Below are 21,083 nucleotides of genomic sequence, written 5' to 3'. Positions count from 1 at the left end.
ATTATGTACTGTGCATAATTGTATGTGCTGTACTTTTATACGACTGGCAGCACAGTAGGTTTGTTTACATCTCCGTCATCACCAACATGTGAGTAATGCCTTCATTTAAGATGTCACCATGGCTTTGACATCACTGGGTGATAGGAATTTTTCAGCTCCATTATAATCTTACAGGACAACCGTTGTAAATGCGGTCTGTCATTTACCAAAAAGTCATTTTGCAGTGTGTGATTGTCATGCAGGGTGTCATGTGGGGTCTCTGGTCCCGCTCCCCACATATGAACGCAGGACATGGTGAGGCCAAAAAGGAACACCCACGGAGCCATAGATGGGGGAGTCATACCACTCTAGTCTCGCTGGCGGCTGGGTTGGAGACACAGGAAGCAGGAGCCACACTATCTGCAACCTGCCGTTCACTTCTCTGCAATCCGCAACCCGCACTATGCTGTGCTAACTGCAGTCTGCGCTTGCTAGCTCAGCCACCATCTTCTTGCTAGCCCTCATTTTTTGCTAGCTTAGCCACGGCAATTATATTCGTGGCCAATGGCTCACTGGTTACAGCTGACGGCCAACTAGCCACAGCTGATGGCCATCCAATCCCAGTTGATGGCCATTTACTACCTGAGCCAGCACCTTTCAACGTGAGGCCGAGAGCCTGGAAACTGCACTCCTGGCTCTGTCCCCACAGTGACTGTACTTGTTGAATAAATATAAGAAATGAAGGAATGGCATTCTTGGCAGAATTGATACCTCTTATTGCTTACTTAGAAAGTAGCGTGATTAGTCTGGAAGCTCTAGACTCATCCTAGAAGTACACATATCAAGAAGTGAGCATAGAATATCTAGAAGCAGTAACTGATGGGCTAGGTTGCTGGAACTGGTAACAATGGAAAGTATAGAAAGTTCTAGTGGTTTCCAAACCTGGCTGTTTGTCCATGTCATCTCATGAGCTCTTAAAAACACAAACCTACCGAATCTTGGACCTAATCTCCAGTATCTCTCATGCACAACCCAGAAACCACTGCCTTTGTCCACAGATCAGAAATGCCAGGGAGGAGAAATGGATTGAACCCATGGAGGTTTTTCAGGGAGACCGTAAACCAGAGGTGGCAAGGCTCTGTCGGCACACAGCGAAAGAATTATATCGTTTTCTTGGTTTGTTTTTAAATGGATTCAGCAAACATTTATTGAGCATAACACATTGTATCACATATTGTCTTAGAAATACACAGAACAAAACTCATTTCTGCTGATGGGCTCACAGACTTATCTTGAACAGAATCACAGTGTCACTTGTCCCATGTGTTACGGCCTTCTGAGCACAATTACTGTAGGAACTGAGAGGAGGTATAAATAGTAGCTGGATTTGAAGAAGGCTTCTTCAATGGAGGTGATATTTAAACTGGCGTTCTGAAAGAGGAGTTGGGTTTTTGCCAGGAGTAGGAAGGCCAAAGGGGAGATTAGGAAGATGAAAGATGACAGCGCATGTGCAAAGACCAGGAAAAAAGAGCATGGAATGTTTGGGGAATGGCGAAGGCAATGGGTGACTGGAGGCGAGAGATATGCCTGTCATCAGTAAGGTAATCCCCCTTATTTGTGGAGGGAGTATGTTCCAAGACCCTTAGTGTATGCATGAAACTACAGATAGTACCAAACTCTGTATGCACTGTGTTTTTTCTATGTGTGTATGCATACATATGATAAAGTTTAATTCATAAATTAAGCACAGTAGGAGGCTAACAACAACTATTAGTAAAATAGAGCAATTATAACAATAGATTTTAATAAAAGATATGTGAACATGGTCTCTCTCTGTCTCTCTGTCTGTCTCTTTCTCTCTCAAAATATTGTGTTGTACTCACTTTTTCACTTAGAGGAAGCACTTTTTGGCTTCTCTTTGTCATATCTGAATTGCCAGCCTCACTATTCTTGCATGTTGGGACCACTATTAAGTAAATGAGGGTGACTTAAACACAAGCACTGTGATACCACAGCAGTCGATCTGATAACGGAGGCTACTCAGTCATTCGTGAGAGAGGAGAGTGTACAGCGTAAGGGCACTGGGCAAAGGGGTGATCCATGTCCTCGACTGGAGCGATTAAGAATGAGTGAGATTTCACCACATGACTCACAAAGGTGCACAATTTAAAACTTAAGAATTATTTCTGGCATTTTCCATTTAATGTTTCAGACTGCAAGTAACTGAAACAACGGCAAGCAAAACCATGGATGGAGGCAGGGAGGGGGGGTACTGTACTTTTGTTTGCTAGACTAAGGAGTTTGGGATTTTATACTTTAAATAATTCTTTTCTCCCCATAAGGGGAGGGAGCGATGTATGGGTTTTCTCTCCAACAGAATGTAAGCCCTCTGAGGGTGGGGAAACCTATCATCCAAAGGTGGTTGTCGCTTTGTGCATGTAGTAGGCACAAATAATGCCTCTTTCGTTACTTAAAACGTTTTTATATATGGCTCATGAAGCAGAATAATCAGTTTCTCTGAGAATAGTTGTGTGCCTTATTTTTCTTTTAATAAAAACAAAAATAAATTAAGGGGATAAAAATAATTAGAGGCAATCTGCTAGTTCTCTTCCTTTTTGTCCCTTTGATACTTCTTTCATTCTTTTCATATCTTGCTGTGGGGATGACTTGCTCCCTGCACCACCCGGCTCCTCCCCATAACATCAAAGTGAGTGTAGCCCACAGAACCAAGAGGGCTTAGAACGAGCCTGTTTTTCTTCACACAGCTCCCAAGATGGATCCACAGGGATATGGGAATGGAAAGATTTTAAACATTTGTGATCCCTGTCCACTCCATTTTTATCACTACAAGGCCTTCACAGACTACATACATGTTAAATGGCCCATATCCGTAGGCCAGAGGTGCTGTTTCTAAGAGCTTGCTTCCTGTTTTTTTTTTTTTTTGTTTGTTTGTTTGTTTGTTTTTTATTATTGCTGGTTTGTTCGCATCTCTGCAGAATATTCATGAGATAGAAAAGGGATTTTATTTTTCTTTTAAGGATGCCAAATCCAGGTGGGGAGTAATGATCTTGATGAATCTTAGCACTTGTCAATTTGAAAATGTTCTGAGAAAACAAATGGAAAGAGACGATGGATTTGTTTATATGGTATCATTCAATGATTCAAAGCTGCAGATATTTCCTATTCTACTTTTGAAGGTAGGGATTGCAATGAATAATAGACAACCCTTCAACATGAAACATTATCAGGCTTGAGGGATTTTATTGGTTTTTTTGATATTTCATTGTTTTGTCGTTTGTCCTTGTCTCTGATTACTCATTCCTCTGACAAAAATTTGGTCATGCTGTTGCTTTCTTCTTTCCCCTAAGCTGATATTGTATGATGGGAATTATTTCTCTCGTTTTTTATCCCTTTCTCTTATTAATTTCGTTGGTTTCAAATAAAGCATTTATCTAGACCTAGATGGTTTCAATACCTGTGTCAATTATACATCTGCTTTTGTCTTTTCCTTCAAATATTTTGTGTTTTCTTTGTAAATTTGTTCATTGCAACGAATTTTAGTTAAAAATTAAAATATAATAAAACCTGTGAATCCCGTATGTTGGGCTAATGTTTGTCTTTGCTTGCTTAAACCTTCATCAATGCTTCAAAAGTAATAGCTAAGTGATACTATCCTAGATGTGGTGGTGGTGGTGGGGGAGAGGTGTTTAAAAATCCTAGAGTATAAACTGTTTTCGTGTGTCCTCAAGTACTTCAGAAGTCTCCATTTCCACAGCAGTACTTGATATGGTAATTATATATGATTCTCCTGTGTTCATTAAAATATGAGCCTGAGGCTCCGCTGACAATTTGTTAGCTTCCCATAGGTTGTAAGTAATAAAATTGCTTTGCTTTAAAAAATCTAATTCAGTACTTCCACTAATTCAGATGAGCTTTCTCTCCATTCTTCTCCCAAGTAGGTAATGAGAAAAATTGTTTTTTAAAATACCTCTGAGAAAATGAGGGTGGTCTTGCCATGGAGGAGGAGGAGAAGATGTGGGTTATCTTAGAAGGTGAATGTGATTATTTTTATTGCCTTGGTCCTAAAAGACCTGCAGTTTCAAATCCTTTCCCTCTTAGTTCCTGCAGTCAAATTATCTCCTTATTTCCAAAAGAGATACACATTTTTCCCTAAAATTGAAAGTTTCCATCATTTCAAAAAGGCAGAAGAAATGGATGGAAAAAAGAGTTTAAAAACAAGTCCAAACAAGAGCCAAAAGGTGGAAGCAACCCAAGTGTCCATTGACAAAATGTGGTATATACATGTAGTGGAATATTATCAGCCTTAAAAAGTAAGAACATTGTGACACATTCCACAACATGGATGAAACTTGAGGGCATTATGCTGAGTGAAACAAGCTGGTCACAAAAGAACACACATTGTATGATTCCATTTACATGAAATACCTGGAGTAGTCAAATTCGGAGACAGTAGAATGGTGGTTGCCAGAGGCTGGGGTGAAGGAATGGGGAAGTTAACATTAAATGGGTACAGTACCAATTTTGTAAAATGAATTCTGTGATTGTACGATGATGATGGTAGTACAATAGTGTGAATGAACATAATGCTACTGAACTATACACATAAAAGTGGTTCAAGTGGTAAGCTTTATGTTATGTATTTCACCACAATTAAAAATTTCAAAAAACGACAAAAAGGAAAAATTACTGTTTTAAAGTTATAATGTAAGACAAATGTCATTTTTGGTAATTTTCAATGTTTACCCATGCAATATAAATTACAAATATGTTTATCATTGCACCATCTTAAGAAATACAAAGATGTACACAGTCTTTGCTAAATAAAATCATTGCATTTAATGTAAAAACAAAACAAACCCAAGTGCAATTAGATTTTCTAATTTGTGGTATTTGTGTGTCTCCTGTGCAGACATTTTTCTCATTTGGATTCCTGACGTAAAATAAATAAAATTGCTGTTATTGTTCTCTTTCTCTCTCTTTTTCTGTATTTGCAATTCCTGGAACACTTGAAATTATATACATATTTAAAAACAAAGGATTAAACTAAATTAATGCTACTTAAAATTAGTATGTGCTTGACGCATCTGAGGATTTGTTAGCATTCACATTCTGATTTAGTGAGCCTAGGGCAGGACTTGAGATTCTGCAGTTCTAATAAACTTCCCCTTCTGAAGTACTTGGAAGCCCTGGATGGTCTGCTGTCCTCAAGGCTAATTTAAGGTTCTGCCTTCTAAGGTGTGCTAGTCATTCACTTTACCACTCCTCCCCCTGCTTTCTAGATTACATGATACTGTGGCTGTTGTCACCTCAGTCTTTTAGACCTTGTGGATTTCTGCATATTAAAAATCTTTTTTAGTTTTGTTTTAGTGGATCACTAAGTGAAAGGAAATGAGGTAATGCTCATCTTTCACAGGAAGTTCCCGTTCCTCTCTTCATTGTTTGTGGCTATGTGCTTGGTGTTGGGAGATAGCTGATGAATTTAGTAGGATCAGCAACATATATCAACAATCCCTGTCTTACCTAACGTTAAAGTGCGTAAGTATTTATGGAGCACAAAGTATGTGCTTATCCTCAGAGTTGATAGATATGGCTCCTGCCTTAAGGAAACCAGTTGGGTATGCTTTAATCCAGAGATGGAGGGAGAGGAGCTTGGGTGACATTTTTGAATCAGGCATGTTCTTACAGTCTGCCTTGTCTTGTAGGTGGTTGGAAGTTTCTTCTTTAGAGTTAACGTTTTCACTGTACCTCTCTGTTTCTGTCTTATCCACAGAATACCCTCCTTTATTTGGTTTCATATTTTCCAGCCCTGCTGATACAATAAAGTAGAAAGAATCACTCTATTCTTCCCAATTTTAAGCAACAGAATTTGCTTATTTTGTGAAAGGCCTTTCTAAAGTGTGTCCCTGCTACTTCATCATTGAAATTTCAGAAAATTTTTGTAATTCGGCAGTGTTGAGGGGAAAATAAACATGGCCTTATAATATTGTATGGAAGGCAAAATTCTGATATGGTCCCGAAGATCTTCTCCCTGACCCCTATTGCATATATGACCTGAAGAATCCCTGGGATGGTGGATATGATGGATTTTAAGTTTTGTGACATGGTATGGGGTGACCTTAAGATAGGGATATTATCCAGGTGAGCCTGACTTAATCACATCAGCAATTAAAAGCAGAGTTTTGTCTGCTGATTGAAGAGAGAATGAGAAGGATTCAGTGTACCTTGGTGGCTTAAAGATGGAGGGGGCCATGACAAGGAATGCAGGCATTCTAGAAGATGCCTGTCAGCAAGGAAATGGGACCTCAGTCCTACAACCTTGAGGAACTGATTTCTACCAATGATGAGAATCAACTGGACAGTTGGATCCCCCGCACCTCCAGAGCCTCTAAATAAAAACTCAGTCCAACCGTAACTTAGATTTTAGCCCTGCCATAAGCTGAACAGACAACCCAGCCATGATGTCCAGGACTTTTGACTACTATGCAATGCATATTAGTGTGCAAATGCATTCACAGAAGAGTGTACAAGCTTCAGCAGTGAAAATAAGATAGTCCTGCTTAGCCAACTGGACAGAAAGTCCAGTTACCTTACCGATAGTGGAAATAAAAAAATGTCCCTGATATGAAGAAAGTATCACACAGTGGAAAGAACAGTGAGAGGAAAGCTGAGCAAATCTTGGCTCTTTTACTTCCTAGCTGAGGCAAGTCACTCACTTCTCTGGGCCTCAGCTATAAAATGAAGAAGTTGACCAGATATAACCGTGGGTTTTATTTACCAAGTGTTGTACTCATTTCCATAATTTTCCTTAATCCAGCCTAGTCCCGATCCACTAAGTATAGAATGAGGGGTGTCTGTTGCATGTCTTTTTGGGTAAATTTTTTAAAAGCAGCTGAAGATTTTCTGGGTTTGTTTCTTAGGACCAGTAACAAATGTTGTCATGTCAGAATTGCAATAATCTGATGTTTCTACCAAAATGCTACATCAAAATATATTACTTGGAAAAAGTAATGTCTAAGGTCTGCTCTAGTTCTAAAAAAAACTAATGTCCATGAACAATTTCCATATCCTTAAAACCTAGAGATTTCCTTTTTGGTTGTTTATAATATACAACTAGAAATTGATCTTTAAAATCTAGTTTTGAAACCTAGGATGATTCTGATGAGACATATTTCTTTGCCTGGAACACCTGCTCATCAGAATTCATTCTTTGTGTGTTTCTCCAGCCTTTTGGGGTAGGCACATAGTTCTTTCTTGTGCATCCCTGTGTATGAGCCTGGTTCCTTGAACTTAGAGTCATGTGTATATCTGTGTCTGTGTCTGAGTGCTGGGTTTTAAAGGAAGTGGTTGCCTGGAGTTCTCTGAGTTGTTCGTCTTTCTCCTATGAGATGAGTTCTTCCCTGAGCTTAAGGATCTTGTTCAGTGTGAAATAAAAATCTGCAGAAAATTAAGGATACTTAAGTTACAATGTTTTGGGAATATGATGATATTTCAAAGGAAAAGTGCTAATTATGGAGAGCTTTCCTTCCTCCAGCACTTGGAGATTCTCTCACTGATGTGAAGTTGCTGCTGGTTTTCATAAGTAGGACTGTAACTGGGAAAACAAACCTCACCAGCTCATCTACCAGGAAGATGACGGAAAGTATCTGTCAGTTACTAGAAAGGGAGACAGGACCACTTTTTCAGCCACCTCCCAGCATGTAGGGAGCTTCTAGGCATGTTTTCTTGCATGGAATTGCCTACGTGGTTGTATTTAAAAACTTCTGAGTAGCTTTCCTACCTATTTTAAAACATAAACAGGCCAGAGGTGGAAATGCCTCAGTTGTGTAGTTCATGGCTCCACTACAGACTTTAATGAAGTCCTTCCTTCCACCCACAGGGCATCCCCTCCGCTTGCACAGAACCCCATCAGAGCAGATCTGTCGTGTGAGCTGTGTTCCTCCATCACTTTTAATTTTGCCTCAGTCCTCATTCGACATTTAGCTTGTGAAACTAACTCTTGTGGAGTTATTGTCTCTATCATCTTTAAACAATACCAGAGGCTGGTGGGGAAGGGAGAGGGAGTCACAGCACCGACACGAGCAGAGCAGGTGCCTATTGGAAAATGTGCAAAAGCAGTGATACGCTGGGAACAGTCTTGTCCTTCTTCCACATCCATTCTTTACTATTCGTAGAAGTGACATGTTTCCTGACAGAAACTCAGGCTTCTCATGGTCTGCCACGTTCTTGAGAAAGCTGTCTTGCGAATCTACTCCATGACACTCATTAACCATTGCTGCCATTCCAGCCTGGTGAGAACCACCCCGTGTGTGTAGGGTTACAGCAGAGTCCTTTGGATTTGTAGTGTGGTAAGCACTTTGCAAACAGTTAAGCTTTATGTGAATGAAACTTCAACAATTTTATTGAACATTTATAGTGTACCTTTAATTTCCTCATTCTTATCTGTTTTATAAAATTGAGGAGTCCAGAGATCAGTAAGAGTGGTTTGGTCTTAGAATGCTTATGTATTTAACGGTGTGCAAAATTTCTGGGGACTCCTTGTGCATAGATGCAGCCAATTTTATTTTACAGGTTACCTAACCTTCCACATGACCAAATTTCAGAGTTGTTAAGTTATAGCTGTAGTCTCTTAAGCTGCAGCACTGAACCAGTGCACCATCTTCAAAGGTCCTTCAAAGTGGTGATTTGGGGAGGATGCCCACTGCCTCCCTGACACAAGGGAATGCTTCTACTTGGAGCCATTTATTGTTTGGTTAGTGGAGCTGGGGTTTTACCTGAGGTCTTAGCTTTGAATACTGCGTTCCCTAACTAAAGGCAAATTATATCAGTTTCGGGGGCTTTGGTTTCCTTATGTAGGCAGTGGGTGTAAGGATAGCTGCCTCATAGTGTCTTGTGATTATTGAATTGGAAAACTGACTGTCAAGTACCTGACAACAAAGCCTGGTACTTAGTGAGCAACATATGATACAAGTTAGATGTGTGTTTTTTTGGTTTTTTTTTACGTTTGCTTTTTAAATACAAAACACCATTTTATCAACATTAACTTACTCTCGTGTAGACAACAACAAAAACCATACCAAATTATACTTTATATAATGCTTTTAAGTGCAAAACTTACAGTGTGGACTCTTCCCAAAGCACACATTTACATACTGTATTCCCCTCCCTTACCTTCCTGATAATGTTTCTAAGAATTGCTTGGGGCAAATCACAGAGAAGGAGCCCACGGAGGGGCTCAGCCAAAGGCCCAGAATCCACCAGGCAGCTTGGGGTGCAGAACCGTGCTCCAGTCATTTCTTATTGAGCACTTTCTCCATCTCAGTTGGAGGGTGAGCGGTGTCCCCTGCGCAAGCCAGTTTGTCTTCCTTGGCTACACTGCGTAAAGTGTGAAGCCACACAGGATGCTCTTAACAAGTGAATCGACATGTTTCTTTTTTTCTCTCTGAAAAAGGAAAGATACATCTCATGTGGATGCTGGCTGCAAGCAGTGGCTTTGGGAATGTCTCGAGGTCAGTCAGGGCTGCTGTGGCAGTGAAGTGTCAGTGTGTCGATTTTAGTTTCAGTCCTTTGGTGCAAACAGACCCTGTCCTTCAGCTCAGCTTTGTGTGTGGCCTTGACTGGGCTTCCTCCTCTGCTTGATGACAGTGCCAGGACCTCCACACTGCCAGCACCCACCCCCTGGCTGTACCGAAGGGCTCCCTTGGAGATCTTTGGAGGAGTCTGAGAACTCCTGCAAACTCCCATTCCCTGTGTTACTTTGCTTCAGGTTCTTTTTGCTGCTAGCGAAATAATTTCATTTTTCTTCTTTTTTCTTCAGAGCTGCATCATCTCGCTGGGTCCAGTGTTCTAGTCATCTCCCTTTTCCTGTGGTGCCTTGTTGTTTGTTTAAACAGCTCATATTATATCCTGTCCTTTCCTTTTCCCTACTTCCGGTCCCCCATGGTCCAGGGGCAGGTGTCAGGAAAGGTTGGTGCTGTTACGTGCATTGTCAGGTTCATGGACTCTCTTAGGAGTCAAGGCCTAGTCTAACTGGTTTTTCTTCCTCTTTCTTGATTTCCTAGTGTTCTTACACCACAGGGTAAGAACTAAAACTGTAGAAAGTGAGAAATCTGTTGGACTTTAGAAGTGAATGTTCTCTTGAGTGGAAGTCGGAAGACTTACTTCAAGTGCCCTTTCTGCTGTTTTCTCGTTGGAGGACTTGCCGAGTAAGTTATTAACCTTGTTTAAGCTTCTATTTCCTCACATGTAAAAATGGACATAATATCTGTCTTCTCTGTGGGTCCACTGGGAAAATCAAATGGGATAAAGTATATGTAAGAACTTTGCAAGTTGCAAAATGAGTTAACCAACCTGTCCAAGGCAATATGCTAAGTGCTGTGGGAGAACTAGTCTATCTAGAATAGTGAAAAAAAGGTGCAGGATTTAAAGTGATAAGACATGGGTTGAGTCCCAGATGTGGCACTTACTATCTGTGTGACTATCAGATAAATTACCCTTTGGTATCTTAATGTTTGTGTCTTTAAGAGGGAGATAAAAATACTTGTCTTGCTAGGTTTTAATACTTGTTTTAAAAGGAAAGGAGGAAAATTTAAGGACAGACTATGGAAACTTGAAAGCTAACATGTATATTATTATCATCATTTCAGTATATTTTGAAGCAAACATAAAGCTTTTGTCCAAAAGTAATTTGTTTTGGATAGGCTTAAAAATACTAAAAAAAATACACACATGAAAAACAAACACAAAAACAAAACAAAAAGCTAAAATGAATTGGAATCACTCATTATTTTAAAATTATTTCAAGGTTAAGACTTGTTTCATTGTAGTGACCTTGAATTTCACAGTTCACAATAATATGAAATGCAGTTGAAGTAATCTCTAAATAAAAAACTGAGGTTTTGATACTGAAACTCTATATATGTAGAATAACATAGGAAATTTTTTACTGTTCCAACGAGAAACATAAATCAACAAAAATGCAATTTTGAGGAGTACTTAAATAAACGTGTAGTGTCTGACAAGTCAAATGGACAGATACCAAATAAAGATACTAAGTATTTGATCAATGTAATTAATAACAATTAAGAATTAAGGGATATATTGTACTTTGTACCCCACTGAGAATGGACCTTTTCACATGCACAAGACATTTCCAAGAATTCGTCATATCACTGATTCCACTATTTTCAAATTTTGGGTAATTTGACTGTATACCATTAAGTTGTTTGTAATAGTTGAGTTAGTCTTTCCTGCTGTTTTAGAATATGTGCTTTTGACTCCAGCTGAAAAAAAGAGGCTTTGAAAACCTCACAGTCTGATGAGAACCATGACCATTTGGAGCTAAACTCCTCCCCAAAGAGCTTACCAAGAGAAAGCAAAACGGACCCATTCTGCCACAAGTTACTACCCCCTATCCTCCTCAACCCCAGGCTTTCCTAGTCTGCATAGAAGATTGGGGAAGAGCAAAGAGGACAAAGGCCCATCAGCTACCAGAAGTGAGAGGAAAAATTTCAAGAGACCTACTCATAGAGATTGGGTGTGACTGCAAGGAGGCAATGCAGGCATTGGATGTCCTGGTTGAATGTCTGCTCAGCCTGACTTGCCTACCTGACCCTGTATTTATCTGGGTTGGGGAGGAGAGACCTGGAGAGGCAGAACAGGAAGAAGGGCTGCCAGGCGAGCAGCTCACATACCCCCTGTTTAGGTTGGCTAGGATATGGGAGCTCTCCAAGGGTGAAGTGAACACTGAATGGTAGTTGGTCTTCAGCTATCTTGCTAGACTGTCCCTATGAGGCTGGCTGCTGGTACTGGGAGCCAAGGGCTGGGTAGAAGAGGTTGAGCCAGAACTGGGGTCAGATCAACATCAGAGAAGTTGTGCAGTGAGGAGGTCCCATAGGGCTGTCTGGAGAACTCACCCACCAGCCCACACTAGCTAGGGAAGTGATCATGGCAGGTCATATAGGCAGACATTTGCCTTTCCCACCGTACCTGTTGCTTTCAGGAGGAGGACGAACTGGAGCTCAGAGGAGGAATAAAAGAATAGATCCCAGCCCTCCCTGTTTTCAGTCCAGGCCACTGCTTTGCCTAGTGTCAGGGCAGGGGCTTGCGTAAAATCACAGTTGAACTTGAGAATAATAATTTAAGTTGGCCTAGAGTTTTTTTTGTTTGTTTGTTTGTTTTTGTTTTTTGTGGTGGGAGGAATATTGGGGAACAATGTGTTTTTCCAGGGCCCATCAGCTCCAAGTCAAGTCATTGTCCTTCAATCTAGTTGTGGAGGGTGCAGCTCAGCTCCAAGTCCAGTCTCCATTTTCAACATTTAGTTGCAGGAGGCTCATGCAGGGATTGAACCAGCAACCTTATTGTTAAAAGCTCGCTCTCTAACCAACTGAGCCATCCAGCCGCCCCTCTGGCAGCTCAGTGGCAGCAAGTTGTCTTCAATCTAGTTGTGGAGGGCACAGATCATTGGCCCATGTGGGAATTGAACCAGCAATCCTGTTGTTCAGAGCTCGTGCTCTAACCACTGAGCCATCTGGCTGCCCTGGCCTGCTATGGACTAGAGTTTTAATAACCAGAAATTACCCCCACATGGTGAAATCTGCCTCAGATTAAAGATGGGAAAGGGGTTCAAAAACAGCAGTTGGTAGCTCTGATGTGAGTAAAGCCATTTCCTGTTAATTGTCCCCAAGATGGCAACTCTCAATAAATCCAGTTTCACAAATCCTCCTTCTTTATGTCATTATGATAGCAAATATTCATTCCAATATTCAAATTTATTCCAGAAGTGTTGGTATTAAGTGATTAGCTTCCAGGATTTTTTTTTTTTTTTTTTTTTTTAACTTTAATTTATTTAAGTGTGTTTTTCCAGGGCCCATCAGCTCCAAGTCAAGTAGTTGTTTCAATCTAGTTGTGGAGGGCGCAGCTCACAGTGGCCCATGCGGGGATTGAACCGGCAACCTTGTTGGTAAGAGCACTGCATTCTAACCAACTGAGCTAACCGGCCGCCCCAGCTTCCAGGAGTTTTGCTCTTATTAAGCTTGTAGACCTTCTTCATACTGCATATGGTGTGAAGTCTATATGAAGATAAAAAGATGACCCAAGGCACTAGATGTTTGCATAAGAGAATGATTTGTGATGACTTGATGGCCTCTTAGTGCATGAATGGAAGTGTCTTCATTTTAAGAATTGAGTTTCTGTTGTTGAAAGTGTGTAGGGTAGATCCCTGAGACATATATAAAACAGATTCTAGACAAAATAATACAGGGATGCACTGTGGAATTGAAGGAGCCTCATACTCCTTATTTGCTTAAGGAAGACTATAGGCATTATATGATGCCATGTCAACACAGCTTAATAAAAAGCTACCTTGGAAAGGGAGAAACAGATACAACATGACTTTTCTAATGTTTTCCAGAGAGTCAGTGAATGAATTGAGAAGCGGATCCAGGATTTCATGTATCAGCACCATAGGTTTTATCATGTATATAATCCCTTTTTTCTGTTTCTGTCAAGATTTTAAAGGGGGATTATGGTTTGAGTTAGAGAGAGCAGGCAATTCAGGCATACCACATGAAGTTGTTAAATCTCAGAGGCTTGAGATTTCTTGGTTCCTTTTAAGTTTTGGGAGTAGAGCACTCCTGGGGAATGATATTAGGAATTGGCCTTACGGAGGAAATGCAGCTTTGGGGCAGTTAGCTTTTGAAGCTGAGAGAGGATAATAGGTCGGTGAACAGGAAGGTGGGTAAGTTGCTTCAGGTTTAGACAATCAGGGCAGTGAGAGGTGATAGTCCTCTGCAGACTCTTACTAATAGTTCTTTAGCAGGACCAAGTGGTTCTCCAGATCGAGCTCAATTTCCCATTGAGTGCGTCTTCTGGAGTTTTGACAAATCCTGGGTACCCTCTTGTGAAGTGTCTATCTCTCTGTGCCCTGATTGCTAAGGCTGACCTATCGTCTCAGCCAACTGCCCATTTCCTTTGGGTCTGAAAGGAATAGTTTAATTTACATCCTATTTTAAAGATTTAGGGCTTGGGGAAAAAAAAAATACCTGCCAAAAAACGTGGCTGTCTTTCTTTCCCACATTATTAGAGGTCCTGTATCTGGTGCATAAATCAGAATACAAGTTACTTCTAGAAGCAAACAGCAGGTTGGCGGGTAGAACGGGATGAAAGACTAACTGTCTGACACATCATGTGCTTTCCTGAGTGGGAAGTTTGAATCTGCTTATTGGCAGAATAAGACCTAGGTAAGAGAGAAGAGAAAGGGTGGAAGAAGGACTGAGGGTTATTTTAGGAAGAGCAGGGCAGTTTTCACCCACTCAAGAGATGAAAGGACGCCTCGGGAGAACTGGCACACCTCAGCAGGCCTTAACCTCAGGCTCTGTGCAGGCGAATGTTTTTCTTGCTTAAAAGGCATTGAGTCACCTTGGTAAACGTCATCCATAACTTGGAGGTGGACTTATTCCTTGCCCCAAGCTCCAAAGCTACTGTGAGCCCTCGTTAGGAAGACACTAGCATACACACAGGTACCTACGACACAAAGCAGTGTTGCTGTCCTTCAGAGAAGTGGCTTGGCAGCTAGAATGATGCTGCCTTGCTGGGAGTCCCCTGCCAAAGAGTTAAATCATCTGAGGAGAAACCCGAAATTCCACGTGGCTGCCATGCATCAAGAGCAATGTTTGGGGCAGTGCTCACAGGACTCCAGCTTGAGGGAGACTTGATTCTCGACAGAGAGGAAAGAGCTAATGGTTCTCACCCGCTCCTGTGTGGGACTTTTTCTTTCTTTTTTTTTTTTTTTTTTGATACTTTGTTGGGATCATAAAAGAGTGTGAGTAGGTGCATTGCTGATAGTAGCGTATTAAATCTTTGAAGCCCTTGCGTGTGCTGGCTAAAAAGTCCTGGATGCTCCTTGTGCCAAACGGGGGGGACGTATAAATGGCTTTGAGTTTCAGTTTCCATGTCACTTAGAATTCTGTGCTAGAAGAGCACATCTGCTCTTTATTTTACAGATGAGGAACTTTAGTCCCAGAGAGGGAGTGATTTGCCCCTTCCCCTGAGATCAGCTGGCAGAGTTGATACAAAAATCTAGGTCTTCTGATTCAGCCCAGTGCCTTTCCCTGTATGTCACACCGTTTCCCTCATTATCTTGAGATTTGCTGGAGCCACAGGACTACATAATGATTGTGCATGTGTGGATTTTAGTGCTACAGCTGAATTAACTCATCATGTCAGTCTAAACCCTGAGTGCGTTTCCGCCACACATGGTAAACCGCCACTCCTGCGGTCTCAGAATTGGGTGCCTGGAGGGTATAATCACCTGGAGAGCTCTGCTGCTGCAGCCTCTGTTTGCACTTCTCTGCCTCCACGTGTCTGGAGGCCTGGACCAAAGGGGTGGAGCACATGTAAAGGCATGCAGCCCCACGCCGAGCCAACGTGGAGCCCATTGAGCGGTATTCACGTGGACTCCATATATTTTTGAAAATCCGGGGTGTGGTTTTAAGGTGGATTTAGTTCCGTTTTAAGAACACTTGTTTAGCAGGGTCTGACACTGAGATGGAGGGGTATTGCCTATTGCCCAGGCCTCCAGTGATGAGGATTTCTTTGTGTTTTCTCTGGGCTGGAAACATCTCTTCAGAATTAGCTTTGCCTTTCCAACTCGTGACATCTCTTACATTATTGGGTGCAGATTTTGTGTAATGGATTTTATTGATAAGGAACTGAATATAAATCTTAACAGTGATATAAAGTGATTGCTTAAGGGGACTTTTGCCATTTTAGGCCAGGACCAAAATCAAATTATGTCCCAGGCTCTGTGGGATTTAGTTTCTTGGTTGTGGTGCTGAATCACCCTGCATATGTTCTCGTTCTAATACACAATATAAAACCTATCAAGATACTTAAGTGGATTTGGGGATTCAAATAGCAGTTATGGAAAATCATTTCTTTTTGTGTGAAGTGTACTCGCTCCTCCCATTTGAGTTATGCCAGCCTCATTTACAGCCCGTAACTTTGTGCCCGTATCCATTCCCAGAGAAGAAGTGTTCCTTTTCCTTACAAGCAATTTCTAATTTTTCAAGGGGCCAGCCAAAGTTTGCTTTTGTTGCTTTTCTATATGCATGCCTGATTTCTCAGAGCCTTTACAGGGAACAACAACACACACCGTTGGGCTGCCTGAGGCATTTTAGCTTTAGGTGTTGGTGCTGTTGATTTGCCTGTACTGGACCTTCCTGTACAGCCTCTGGGGTTCCTCATTTCCTTCTGTGCTCCCTTGGTCCCACGTACTCGTTGCTCATTTGGCTTTATTGACTGTGAGAGGGTATGGGCAGGTGGGAATTACGATACCTTTGCGTCTGGTTCTTTTTGTTCCCCCTTGAGAGCTGGTATTAAAGAGGAGGATGGGAAGGTAGAGAACTGGAGGAGGGAGAGGAGGCAGAGCAAGCAAGGGTGATGATTGCCCATTAGTTTAGCCGGATGTTAGCACTAGGAGATGGTAAATGAAAGCAGGCTTCCCCTACAAGGTCCCTTTCCTCCTCGTTACTGCCTCAGGCCCTTAGTGCCTCTTTCCTGCCTAGGTTCTATAAATTACTAGCATTTATTACCTCAGGTATATATTGAATTAAAAATGTGTCTGTAGGCTGGTCTGGAAACCTAATCACTCTTTATGATACTGTTTCTATGAGAAGCTGTATTCTGAGTTCCAAATAAATTACGAACATTCCTTAGGAATATGAAACATCTGCACGTTTAGGTAAGTAAATATACCCTTTGTCTCTGGGTCTTTTTAAGTTTGTACTTCCTTTCAGAATCTAGAGTTGTGACAGATAATTTTGAAGATACCAGAAGGGCAAAAAGCATATTGTTTTCTGGCAAATCTCATTTGCTACCTCCACATGTTTCTAAGAGCTCTACATTTTCTTTTCAGTATCTTTCAGAAGACCATGTTTTGGTCTTTGGATAATTCTACTTTCAGAATATAGTCTGTAAACTGGGAACTTGCTTTTAAAGTACTATACAGAGTTTTCTCATTTTAGAATATCTTTTTTTTTTTTTGGCTGACTTCCCTAAATACTGTAAACTCAAGAAAAAGCTCCATGGTTGCAGATCTGGTATCGATTATCATTAATTCTTTCCTTTATGACTTTTCCACTTAAATACACATTTAGAAACAAACCAAATAAACATTAAATAACATAACTAGATTTTTGACTTGGGTGGTCCAGTTAGTTTCAACATGTGCTTAGCTTTGAAAGGTGGTTATAAAAACATTACATTTAACCAACACATTAAATGATTGCAATGGATTTTTTTATTTAAAAAATTTAAGTGTATTGATTCATGTATCTTTAAAAAGAAACCTGGGATTATTTATAATTGTATTGCTATACAAAATAAGTGAAAAGGTAAATTTTTGGACTTATCAGTATTTGGTCTCTATTTCATTTTATTCTGTAAAAACCTGATTGACTGGTTTCCATCTATGTGACTTTGGCCAAGTCACTTAACTCTGAGCTTTGGTCTCCGCATTTGTGACAGGGGAGATATACTAGTTATTTCCCGGACTGTCACTTCTGAAATGCTAGGATTCTGCAATTCTGTAAATTTAAAAATTGATTATTTAAAAGAATCACACGAAGCAGAACGTATACTATTTACTTTGCACTAGAAGTGGGGAGATGGAAAGTTCTGGAATGATCAATAAAGGTTAAAAATAACATGCAATCCGAGCCTCCTTTAAAACACCAGTCTTTATTCGTTGCCCTGTTTATTGAACTGTGCATATGGTTGGGAAAATAGATGGGGCATCTGGAAAAAATATTTAAAAAAAATTATGGGCAGAGACTATGCTTTAGCACCTTAAATACTCGTATGTTGTATTACAGTGAGTGGCAATACTGCCATTAAATGCAGTGCTAACTATGTGAATTAGCCCCATTAGAACCATTGTGGATTTGGCCCAGTGGTGTTTCGGTGGTTTCTGGATTGTTTGTGAGAAATCAGAGCTTCTAGAGCAAGTCTTGGTTCTTCAGGTTGGCATTTTGCGTGTATCTCCCCAGTACAGAAAGAAGTCCTTTCCCTTTTTGTTTTTCTCTTTCACATCTTTTTGTGATTGTCTTTGCTCTGCCTTTCGAGCGGTCCATTTCCCCACATTACAGTGAGAGTTTCTTAGGCGGCAATCAGTTGCCCTAAGTTACTTTCCATTAGGGTTCTTAGCTGGTTTCCTTGACTAAGAATTGGGGATTAGACAGTGATCTTGTAAAACCACGCAGAGAAGGTGGTTAGGTAGAGGACAAATATATTAAATGTTAAAATAAAATTGGCACTTTAACTTACCTTTTTTCAAAATGAGACGTGAGCTGTTAGTTAAATCTGGTTCCTGCAAGCAGAGCCTGGGGCAAGCCATTCTGATTTGTCACGAGGCAGCCTTTGGGCAAATGTTAATGGTACATGAAGGAAAAGTGACCACAGTGTTTCATTTAGGTTCCTTTGATCACTGTTAATTGGTTTTTAATAATACACCAACCTTTTATCCGAAACCAAAATATTTAAGTCTGGCAATAGGTTCCGCTCACCCCCAACCTAGACTGGAAAGAAGAAGATTGGCTATTTTGTCAATATCTCATGTAAGCAACCTCATTCTTAAGAAAAACTGTAGCAGTGGAGACTTAGGAGCTTTTTTCCCTGTTTGTCCCAGGATGATGAGGGAGGGGAGAGATCATATTTTTCGTGTCGCAAGACCCTACCTACTACTTGGAGTATAGTAGGGACTTTCTGTTATTAGGCTTCTTGTTGGATTTGGTTTCTTAGGACCCTGCAAAAATCTTCATTTGGATTTTTTTATAAATGAGATAACATCTACTTGGTTTGGGAAGGCAGAGGATAAAATGAAATATGTCCCTTTTGTCCTTCTGTTGTAACTTCAGAAATGAGGGTTTTCCCCCCTTAGAATGGGTATAATCATGTTTTTTTTTTAACTCTGTAAATACAGAGTAAATGTTAACGTTTATACTTTAATATTCACACTTAGTAATAGAGAGTTAATGAGAGACTTAAAAAATAATCTTAAATCTTACCTCTCAGTAACAGGCTGGTACAATATGATTAAGTTCTTAGAAATCAAAGAAAGAGGTCAGTGCCGTCCGTGTTAGGACCATGTGTTGCTTAAAGTGGGAGAGAGTCTGGCCCCATCTATTCTATCTGCACATGATTGGTCTCTTTATAAAATGGGTTTGTTACCATCTCCACTTAGAACTTGGTTACTTAGCTCTGTTTCTGTGAGTTGCATGGCCATGTTTTTGCCATTACTTTGTCACCTTCTTGCTTGACTTGATATTTTTAGGCTTCTCAAGGATTTATTATTCTATGATGCAGGCATCCTGCCTTTGGATAATTCCACTAGCTGCTTCTGTACTGGAACTGATGTTAGAGGCTCAGGTCTGTGAAGCTATTTCTATGCTTTGGGTACCTTGGGTGCTTAAAGGCAGAGCCTGTGTTTGTCAGTTGGTGGTTTAGACAAGTTATAGGTAAAACATTATGACAGACTCTGTCTAGATTCTTATCTCTCTCGCTCCAGCAAAATGAGACAGAGAGAAATGAAGTTTCTGAAAAGGCTTTGTTTGAAAAAGGGAGATGCTGGTGTCTTAGAACAACTCAAGCCACTAAAACAGAATAGGGCCTGGAGGTAGGGGAAGCCATCATAAAGCTTTACGTGAAAAGCCAAAAATGTGTGAAGTTAGGCCTGGTAAAATCTAAAACACCGAAATAAGCCATCCTGGAATGTGAAGGTGTTGGTTTTATAAATTAAATAGAATGAAATCTTCAGTGCACCTGAGGTCCCAGGATGGGTTGGCAAAGACATAGTGGACGTGAAACATAATCTCATTTTAAATGTTTCCATTTGTTTTACGTGTTTAGTTTGTTTTATAATATCCAGATGTGAAATCTACAGGCTGAAAAAAGGTCTGTTGTTAAGACAGCAGAGTTTCTTTGATATGAAATAGTTTAAGGGGATCTAAGAGACTGCAAGACTTATTTTTAGACAACATCAAGCCACACTTGTGAGGGGAGGAGTTGGGAAGAGTACATGTGCTCGGAGCCTGGTTAGCCTGGAGTTATCTGTAGTTGCCTGGAGCTTGGAAAAACTGGAAGAAGCAATTGCTCAATATAAACTCCCGCAAACCTGCTTTTCAAATTATGCCGAACTGGCCATGTCAGATCTGTGACCCTCACTTCTTAAGTGACCCAGCTCACTTCTTAACATGCCCATAGTTTCACAAGGAAAATGACCTGGGTTAGAGGAATCATTCATTACATTTTAGTCCACAAATTCCTTTTGGCTACCACCTCTTTAGCCCATTTTAAACTCTGTTAGTGGAGAAAGTGATATCTAAGCAACAGTAAGAAGATGAAGTCACTTATCGTGAAAGTTCTGTAAACCATTCATTATTATGAACAGAAGATCTAGTTTCTTTTGGGGCCTGTAGTGAAGTATTAGTTTCATGGCTATTAGGTTGTGTGTTTTTTTTTTTTTTTTTTTTTTTTTTTTATCACCTTGAGTCATCCTTTGACTTGAAGATCTAGAATAACATGCCATCTACAAAGAAATGATTACAGTAGTTGGTCTTGACACACAAAATAATTATATTTACAAAATTATTTAGAAGGTTTTTTATTTGCTTCCTGCAGCAAGCCTGGCATAAGTCTGTACTATATAAGTGACGTTTTGAAGACAGGATAGACATCCTCCTGCTTTCATGGGGCCGTTGGTCTCTTCTTGCCAGTATGTGGCTGAGTACCAGACTTAACAGTTACCACCACCACCCCCCGCCCCTTCCTCCGTGAAAGGCACTGTGGAAATGCATAGGGATATAAGGCTCCTGGCACACAGCAGACACTTAGTAAACACTGGATATAGGCAGCTGATAGTAAGTGGCAGCCCTGGTGCATGAATTCTGAAGTCGATGATGAGCCATGCTAAGTTTTTGTTTCCCAGCCTCAGTTCCAGTGCCCAGGCTCACACAATACGATCCTGGAAGGATAGCTGCTGGCATTTTACTGTTCTTTTACAGACTCAGCTTAGGAGGATTTTGCAGTAG

At 40.6% G+C, this 21,083-nt stretch overlaps 1 long non-coding RNA gene across 7 annotated transcripts in view; it reads left to right on the top strand.

The window, feature by feature from the left end:
• Nucleotides 1–21,083, top strand: part of LOC141572137 (uncharacterized) — a 408,385-nt gene that overhangs the window by 137,765 nt on the left and 249,537 nt on the right. For 2 of the 7 annotated variants that reach the window (XR_016018672.1, XR_016018671.1), the window contains one exon: nt 10,075–10,202. The exons of the other annotated variants lie outside the window; for them this stretch is intronic. This is a non-coding gene — a long non-coding RNA (uncharacterized LOC141572137). The remainder of the gene's footprint in view (nt 1–10,074; nt 10,203–21,083) is intronic. 7 annotated transcript variants of the gene reach the window in all.

The sequence above is a fragment of the Rhinolophus sinicus genome, chromosome 14 (assembly GCF_057876585.1).
Source record: "Rhinolophus sinicus isolate RSI-liver-muscle chromosome 14, RSI-T2T, whole genome shotgun sequence".
NCBI lineage: Eukaryota > Metazoa > Chordata > Mammalia > Chiroptera > Rhinolophidae > Rhinolophus > Rhinolophus sinicus.
This window is presented reverse-complemented; position numbering and strand designations above follow the sequence as displayed.